Below are 9,113 nucleotides of genomic sequence, written 5' to 3' on the forward strand. Positions count from 1 at the left end.
ATCTAAGTGTTCCTGGTTCCTTGTGCTCTCCTAGTTTCTTGTGTTCTTCTGCTTTTCATTAACTGTTGTGCTGTGATTCTTCTCGTTCTGCTTGTTCTCTGTGATCATCCCCCTGGGCTTTCACTATCCAGAAGCATATCTGACTGGGAAGGTCTTACACAGTGAAGAACATCAATCAGGTCACAAGTTTGTACAGAATCATTGATATTGCAACACAACCTGATGGTGTGTCAGCAGATGGAGCCAAAGTGCTGCAGAGACCTGGACCTTCAACTGGTAACTGGTACTAGCTTACTTACATACTATCAAACCTGAAGAGGAGGTGGAACGTTTTTCTGTGTTAGTTTTTGAAGATCCTGCTCACAGAGAGATGGTCAATTATGATCTGGATCATTTCAGCAAATTTCATGTTCAGGTGCCACAAAGATGGGGTTGGAGAATCTAGAAAATGGGTCATGACGGCCAGACATGAATTAAGATAAGATAATCCTTTATTAGTCCCACAATGGGGAAATTCACATTGTTGCAGCAGCAAAGGGATAGTACAGCACTCGACGATAAAAAATAGACGATAAAAAATAAAAAATAAAAATAGTACAATGTATAACAATAATAATAAAAAGTCAGAAAAACTCTACAAATATTTACAAATATTTACAAATAACTGCACGTGAGAATATTGCACATTGTAATAGTTACACATGGGGAAAAAATTGCACATTTGAATGAATAATAATTTAAAGTGTGTGTGATGATCTATCTGGAGCAGTGCTGGTTGTATAATCTAACAGCAGCAGGAAGGAAGGACCTGCGGTACTTCTGCTGCATGCTGAGACAGCACACATAACCAAAACCAGAACACATCAGTTGGTTCCTGCTTCATGTATCACTTCTGGAATTCGGTCCCAGTTCTTATTTACTTGCAGCCCTGAGAGGTTCACATGTCGGATCAGAAATATGCCACTGGATGTGCGTCTATAGAAGATTACCTTCAGCGTTTGGTAGGTCATGATGGTGTCGGAGCTTTCAGAAGATTCTAGAAGAGTCAGACCAGGTTATCATGCAATGACGTCTATAGAGGGTATAAAATAGAAAGCAGAGGGAACCCTTCACCTAAGCCAGTGGTAGTGGTAGGTTCAAGACCCACCATTGCTAGGCTGTCACTGTTGGGCCCTTAATTGTGTTCCTGTACCAGGAGTCTGCAAATGATTTTATTAAATCATATCAAAATATTGTTTAATGTTTAATCTGGACCTTCATGAATAAAAACATCTCAGTGCTTTACCTTGTGTGCTACTAGTCCATCCCTGTCCCATTTTCTGCATAAATAAAGGTAAGCCAACTGTCCAGCTCTTCAACATCATGTGAATATTCATTGACTGACTGATGACACCACAAGACCAAGAAAATACAATTTTACTTGAGGTTCTTCTACAGAACAAGATGGTTCTCTCAGGTTCTCACAGGTTCTCTCAGTTGCTCGAGTTTCTGTTGTTCCTCCAAGTCCTTCTTGCTCACTCAGTTGTGGTTCCATTTCTCACCAGCTTTCTCTTTTTTTAGCTTCTCTACTTCTGCTGCTTTTCATATTAACTTGGTCGCTGTTTTATTTTTAAGTTTCTTTGTTATTCGATTCATCCTGGGTTCCCAACTTCTCGTTTTACAGTAAGTTCAAGTTCTCTCGGATTCTCATTTCTTTATGGTTCTGGCATTTTTCCAGTTGTCTGGGTGTCTCTGGTTTCCTCAGATATTCTCTCTTTTTTGTTCTTACTGATCTCGACCTACATCTGCACATGTGTTTGCAGCGTCTGAGCGCTCGGTTCCATGGGGTAACATGATGTACATTGTGTTTCAACAGGAAGTTTGCATGTGTGCAGTCTGTAGTGTCACTAAGTATGTGGACACCTGAACGTTTACACTCCTGGCAAGTTTACTTCAGCTGGTTTTATATGCATATAAGCACAATGGCTGTGGTTAATTAATAGCGGGTGGCCATACAGTGTTTTTAGTTCAGCAAAAGTATGTGGACACCCAACATCTGTCTTCTTTTTGCTGCTATAACAGCCTACAAGATCTTGGGTGAAATCAGGCATGGATGCAGATCAATGACACCTAGCTAAGAGTCAGCATTCCAGTTCATCTCAAACATACCAACGTTGAACAGGCCAGTCAAGTTTGTCCACACCAAAGCACACATAGCAGAACAGGTTTCTCTTGCTTTAAGAGTCCAGTAGTGTTGTGCTTTATGTTACTTTCGCCACAACTTGTGGTATTCCATAAATTCCCTTATATTCCCAAACAGTGGGAGCCTAGTGGGTGGAGCTTTGAGCTATCAATTGAAAGGTTGGGAGTTTGAATCCCAGCTGTGCCATGCAGCCTATGTTGGGCCCTTGAGCAAGGCCCCTAACCCTCTTGGCTCCAGGGGTTCCATACAATGTCTGACCCAGTGCTCTCGCCCCAACTTCCAAACAAGCTGGGATACGCACATTTTGTTGTACTGTACATCTGTATATGTTCTTGCTTTCATGCAGTTTTGAACTCAGTAGTAAGAGCTGACTGTTACCCCATGCTCTGAGACTTTTGCCCTTCACACTTGGCCGTGACGCGTCTCGCGGTGCAGATGTGGTAACACGTCGGTGATTTATCAGAGTTTACGCCGCGCTGGACTCCGGAGCTAAACACCACCAGCAGACGTGCTGAACCGAAGGACGTCTGCAGTAAAACACAGATAAACACTCTACAGCTGCGCAGTGGCGGCGCAGGCGGGCGCTTACTAACCATCTACAAGGAATGCGTCCTGCAAAGGTCACACCGAGAGCCAAAGTGGGGGAGAAGACTTAGACGAGTGTTACTTGAGATGAGTCCAGATGATCAGAAAAGCACTTTGTGTGTGTGTGGAAGGGCAGTTTGGAACAATTCCTCTCCGAATCAGAGGGGCTGAACTCTGTACTGACGTCTACTCTGATTGGCTGATAAAGATATGTAAATGAGTGTGGGTGGGACTTCACCAGTGGTGCTCAGTTGAGTCTTTAACTGCATAACTACTGTATTATATATTATAGTGGTTTATAGTGGTGGTTTAAGGGCAGGGAAGTGGAGTAGTGATCAGAAGGTTGCTGGTTCAAGTGTTGGGTGCCTAAGCAAGGCTCTTAACTCTCGATTCCTCAGACTGTTGTAAAACACATTGTTATTTCTCTCCCTGTGTGGATTGTTTGGATTGTTTGCTTGCGTGATAATGGAACGCCCATGACATGAACATTTCTCTGACATTAGTCACGGTACTTCCCTCCTGAGCAGTGATGTCATTTTGCTCCATAAATTACTTCCTGTTCCCCCGGCACAAACACTCCGATGCGTGAGAGTTCAGGGATCCACCAGTGGTGCACTGGGACTGTTCCAAACCAAATGTGTGTGTATTACATCAAGGTACACACACAACTTCAAAACTCATCCATACGTTTATTCTATAGGGTCAAAAATGTACAGGCGTTAACTTAGACTTTCCTGAAGAATACACTGACCAACGTGTGTGGTGTACTCATCAGGACTCTGCTGTATTACTATAGTAAAGGAGTGTGTGTGTGTGTGTGTGTGTGTGTGTTTACCACCTGGTAAAGCTATACGTTTATAGATGATAGATTATAGATTCTGAATCAGAAACCTTCACAGCACTCCTGAAATCCAAAACCAATTTTGTGTTTTCTATTAAAGCATTTTTATTTCAAATTATAATAATAAATATCATGATGAAAGAAAATTGGTGAGTATTTATATCTTTAATGGCATCACTGTGGACATACACAGATCAGCCATAATATTAAAACCACTTCCTTGTTTCTACACTCACTGTCCATTTTATCATCTCCACTTACCATATAGAAGCACTTTGTAGTTCTACAATCACTGACTGTAGTCCATCTGTTTCTCTACATGCTTTGTTAGCTCCTTTCATGCTGTTCTTTAATGGTCAGGACCCCCACAGGAATCTCTCCTCTAATTAGGGGCATTCCGAATGAGGAAGAATGTAAACAAACAAGCTGCTCCAACAACTAACATAGGCAAAAATCTGAAGAGCAAAAGGTACTGGTTCTGTACTGGTTTGTTTAGAAAGTGAAATTAGCCTGTTGTCATATATTGTGTGTAATAAACATTTTAGATTAGCTTGAGTGGCGTTTCTGAACGTTGTTGATATCTGGATTCTGTTTTGTGTAGCGGAGGATTAACTTGTCTCCCTTTTTCTCCTGATTCAGCGTAGCCAATTAGTCTTCCGCTGCTGGGGATCCCGATCGCATTCGAGGAGGGTATATTCGCCTGCTCCACGCCCCCTCCGACGCATGCGCAGTTCTTTTTTTTTTTTTACCTGTGCTTTGGTGGATCTGCCCATAATCCACTTCATCCACTTCTGCACAGGCGCCTCGGTCTGCTTGGTCCTTTTGAAGCGTTTTGAAGACCCCACCCACTTAGCCTGGTCTTTTTTTTTTTTTCACCCAGCAGACTCAGTGGCCAATTTTGTCTACTGCAGGCACTGGCGAATGGTGCCCAGCCATCTCAGAATCTTAACGCTGGGTGTCTATGAGGATTTTATTTTTTTACAGTCACATTGCCATCTCAGAAATCAAAGCTCACTGGCTTTCGATACTGGTTTTCGGTCATGCCCTTTACACATAGCAATTCTTTGAATCCTTTGAGAATGTTATGGACTGTAGATGGTGAAATATTTAAATTCCTTGCCAGGAACTATTTGCCTACAAAGCAAACGCTGAGTTGGCGAGCGGAAACTTCAAACCAACTGTTAAAAGCTTCAAAACAGGTGATTGGATCATTTAACAAATTTAACTAGCAAACTAATCTTATATTAGTTATTATTACCATGGCGTCGGTCGGTGAAACTAGATTGGAGTGAAATACCCATTAAAACACAGTGCTTTTTGAACATTTTTCTTTGGAATGTGGCTTCCGTACAGCATTTAATTTCAATTCCATGATAAAACGTGTTTAGTTGAGCTGAACAAACGAACTTGAGGCTTTAAGAGAAACAAAACTCATGCAAATCCGCTCATTCAAATCCTGACGGAAACCTGTGGAATGGAGTCCGAAACCCGGCTGCGCATGCGCGGATACCTGCTCTGCTCGGCTCCACTCCGGGCTGACCTGCGACCAATCAGCGTGTCTGTGTGGGAGGGGGGCGGGGCTTGTGCCCAGGTCTCAGCGGTGCACTTTTAATTGTGATTTAAACGCGGAGCCGTGTGCGCGAGCGTGTAACCGTCCTAACGGCCGTGCTGAGCCCTGTGCGTACTAGCGCACTGATTAGTGTGCGAGTACGCTTCTGTAGTACGGATCACTCCGCGAGCACGGCGGGTACTAGTTAGTGTGCAAGTATGCAGTGTGACCGGAGGCTGTAATAAACAGTGCCGCGCCCTAATTTCCTCCATCTCAGGTAACCTGACTCTCATAGACACACACACACTTCCACACTGAGCTCAACTCCGACCGCGACTGTACGGACCGAAACCGTCCGAAAATACACGTTTAACCCGGCTAAACATGCAGGAGTGAGCGCGGAGGAGGAGAACACACCGGCCAGGCGTGAAAAGGCAAGTTTACTGATCATTTTAATAGTGTGTATATATATGTTTATACGAGTGTGTGTCGACCTATCTGTCGACCTCTGAACTTCGAAACTCGGTTAATTTTCGCTTTTTTTTAACTAATAATATCAAAAATCACCTAAATTATTCTTATTTCTAAGCGTCCAAACATTTCTGAATGTTATATTTGTGTTTTAGGTGTTTTGAAGAGCTCTGCTAAATCACTTCAGTCAGAACTCAATCACACGCAAAAGTTTGTGCCCCCCCGATTAAATCTGATGAAATTTATAGTTTTATTCGGTTTTTTTTGGACGTTTTACGCACAATACAGAGTCTTTATCTTTTTGTGAATTTAAAATCCCTGAGAAAATTTGGTTTTGTACGTTTAAAATGATTTATTTTTAGTATTTCTTCATGTATAAACAAAATTAGCCATCAGAATATTCCAGAAAAAACATCCATCTGTAGAATTGTTCATTGTTGAATTAGATCCTGATTCACATTTTAATCCCCAATTAATGTCTGATTGCTGAATTTAATGTTGGAAACGGTGGCGACAAGTGACGCGTGTCCAACTGTTTTGGCACATTTGATCATTTTATGTTCTTTCCCAATCGGTATTACGTTCAAAGAGTCATTTCTACTGTAGGTGGTGTAACCAGTGGTGTTTACACACTTCTGCAGAACCGTGTAGGACGTCCAAGCCAAAAGGGTTTGTGATTTAACCGTGTAAAGGGTTCAATTTTCACTTTCACTTCAAATTTCAGTAAATTTTAATACACTGGACTTCATCTGTGCTCTAACAATCGTTATTGAATATATTCTGAACATTCCTGATCAACCTGCTTCATCAGTTGGAGAACACATTTACATTTTCAGCATTTTTTATCGAAAATGACTTACAATACTGTGACCGTATACTGCATAAGCGATCGAGGGTTGAGGGCCCAACAGTGGACCAAGCCCAGGACCTTAACCTCTAGGCTACAGCTGACCTACACTTACACTGACGTTTGGCTATTCTGCATCTCTTCCAGACCTGATCAGTATTTTATCTCTGCTTCTCGTATCCAGGCTATAGAAAAGCCCGTAGCGTCCACTGATCCACCAATCGACACGGCTAGTGCGCTGCGAGTCCGAGTGGTCTTCACACCTGGGGTCGGTGTGAACACAGTAATGGCACTTGCGTGCAGACCGAAAGGAGACCCTAGAGACTCGGGAGCAGTTCGATTCTCATTGTGGTGAGAATGTGGTCTGACCTTGATTCAGCTAGCGTGTTGTTCTCGACATCCTCAACATGAGCTTCCTTCTTCTGCTCGGTTGCTGACGGCAGCACGTCTTCCTCTGAAGGTCTGGAGCGGTGACGTCCTGCTGATGTTCTTCAGCCTGGCGTGTCCAGATAACCACCGCGGCTAGAGACGAACGTAGAGCGTAGAAATGAGTCCGGAACACTGAACCGTGTTCGTGTGTTCACGCCCTTACTCCAGTAAGTGGAGTGAACGTTCTCAGGGGTGAAAATGCCCTGTTGTGTTTTCTGACCGATACCAAAGAGCATCCATGTCGTGACGGACCTACGGATTGACCGCTTGGCTCACTTCTGGTCGGATAGTCAGACGGGATGCAGACGTTTGAGAGGAATCCGGCGCTGTACAACCACAATATAAACGTAGCAGCTCAGTGTATTGTTCTTGAACTGCGGTCTACACTTCTCTTAAGCTTCGGGTCCCTGCCACCACCACTGGTGACCCAGCAAGGTTCAGAACCAATCACCCGAGTCATGAATACAGCAGAGCACAATCTAAAAACTAGTCAAGGAACTTCCGTTTGCAGTGTAAGTGTGTGGCAGGCAGCTCTCAGGGTCACTGCAGGGTTCCATCCCAGTGTTTATAGAAAACATGTGTGTGAGAGAGGTTGAGCAGTACAGATGAAGGAACCTTGCTGGTTCAGCTCTTGCTTTGCTGTCAGATAGAAGACATGACGCACGGCTTAAAACATCTAAATAAATACATGCCAGAATCGGCAGCCGACAGCATTTACTTAATCAAAGTCATGTCTAAACATTAGGACCACCCATCCAGCTCCTTCAACCTCTGTATCTGGAGGTCGATCGTCCTACAGAGCTGTTTACATGATCTCGGAGGAACAGGATTCGTCGGACCTCCGGCTAATCCCGGACAGGAAGTTGCGCCGTGGATGCGTTGAATGTTGCGACACGTTCGCCTCGTCGCCAGGATTAAAGTCATCTGCAGTTTGATCCACAGTAGATCTGCTGTCGATCTTCACGTCCTCTGGCGTCAGTGAGTCTCCGTTGGTGGGGACTTACCGAGGCTTCAACCTAGTCGCCTTGATCCAACTCCCTCAGGTCTTTATGCTGATCAGATCTGCTGCATCTGATAGACCCCTCACCCTCACCTGTGTTAAGTAGACGTTGGCTGACATGAACTGAACTGTGATGAAGGGTTTGGGTTGAATCTCTCGCCCCTACCTGGAGCTGTTGGACATTTTCCACCTGCTTTACATTTACACACACACACACACACACACACACACACACACACACATCCTGTATACTAGACATTCTGGATTGACACCCAGCCCCCCAGATGAGGCTTACTCAGCTACCTGTGCACCCCTGTACAGTAGACCTCACAGTAGATGAGTGTGCTGTTTTTAGGACAGTGGATCGACCAATCAAAGACATCGGTGCTAAGATTGGCCAGTTGCTGCTCCTCTGTCAGAGTGGCGTCCACCAGCCAGACCATTAGAAAGCATCTGTAGCCAGTGGTAGGATGGAGTCTTGTTGGATTGGAGCACCACTTGTGTGGGAGCAGCAGGACCACCTTCCTCACCACGTTCACAGAGGAACCGCCGAGAACATCCTAAATGGCGCCATCGCTGTCTGGTTTGGGAATTGCACTGCATTTGACCGGAAGACTCTCGAGAGAGTAGTGAGGACAGCCGAGAAGATCATCGGGGTCTCGCTTCCATCTCTTAGGGGCATTTACGTCAACCTCTGGATCCTCAAAGCTCCCAGCGCTGTCTAGGATTCATCACACCAACTCTATACCCTACTGCCGTCTAGTAGAAGGTTCCACAAGCCTCTTCCCAAATACTCTACACAGATTCAGTTCCAACCCTGGACTTACTTTACTCCTCTTTATATTCTGTATGGATTTGTTTGCACTCGTTGTGGTGCACCCTGGTCCCGGAGGAACCTCCTCTCGTTCCACCACGCCGAAACGGCGATAGAAGCCTCTTGAAGTTCAGCCAGCGGATCGTAATCGGGAGAGTTCAGCTGTTTGAGTGATTGATTACAGATTGTGGAATCGTACACGCCGTGGGGGGCGGAGTCACTTCTTCTCAGCGACTGATCCAAACTAGCAAAACCTGTTAGCCGAATGGGTTCAGCCTGCCAGACCTGTTGTGTTGTGTCGCTTTCATGATGTGTTCAGTCCCAACATCTCTTCCAAACGCGGTCTTCTCCTATAAATAACGTCCTCCTGTCTAAATTCCAGAGAAACGTCGAGT

Source organism: Trichomycterus rosablanca, chromosome 15, assembly GCF_030014385.1.
Source record: "Trichomycterus rosablanca isolate fTriRos1 chromosome 15, fTriRos1.hap1, whole genome shotgun sequence".
Classification (NCBI taxonomy): Eukaryota; Metazoa; Chordata; class Actinopteri; order Siluriformes; family Trichomycteridae; genus Trichomycterus; species Trichomycterus rosablanca.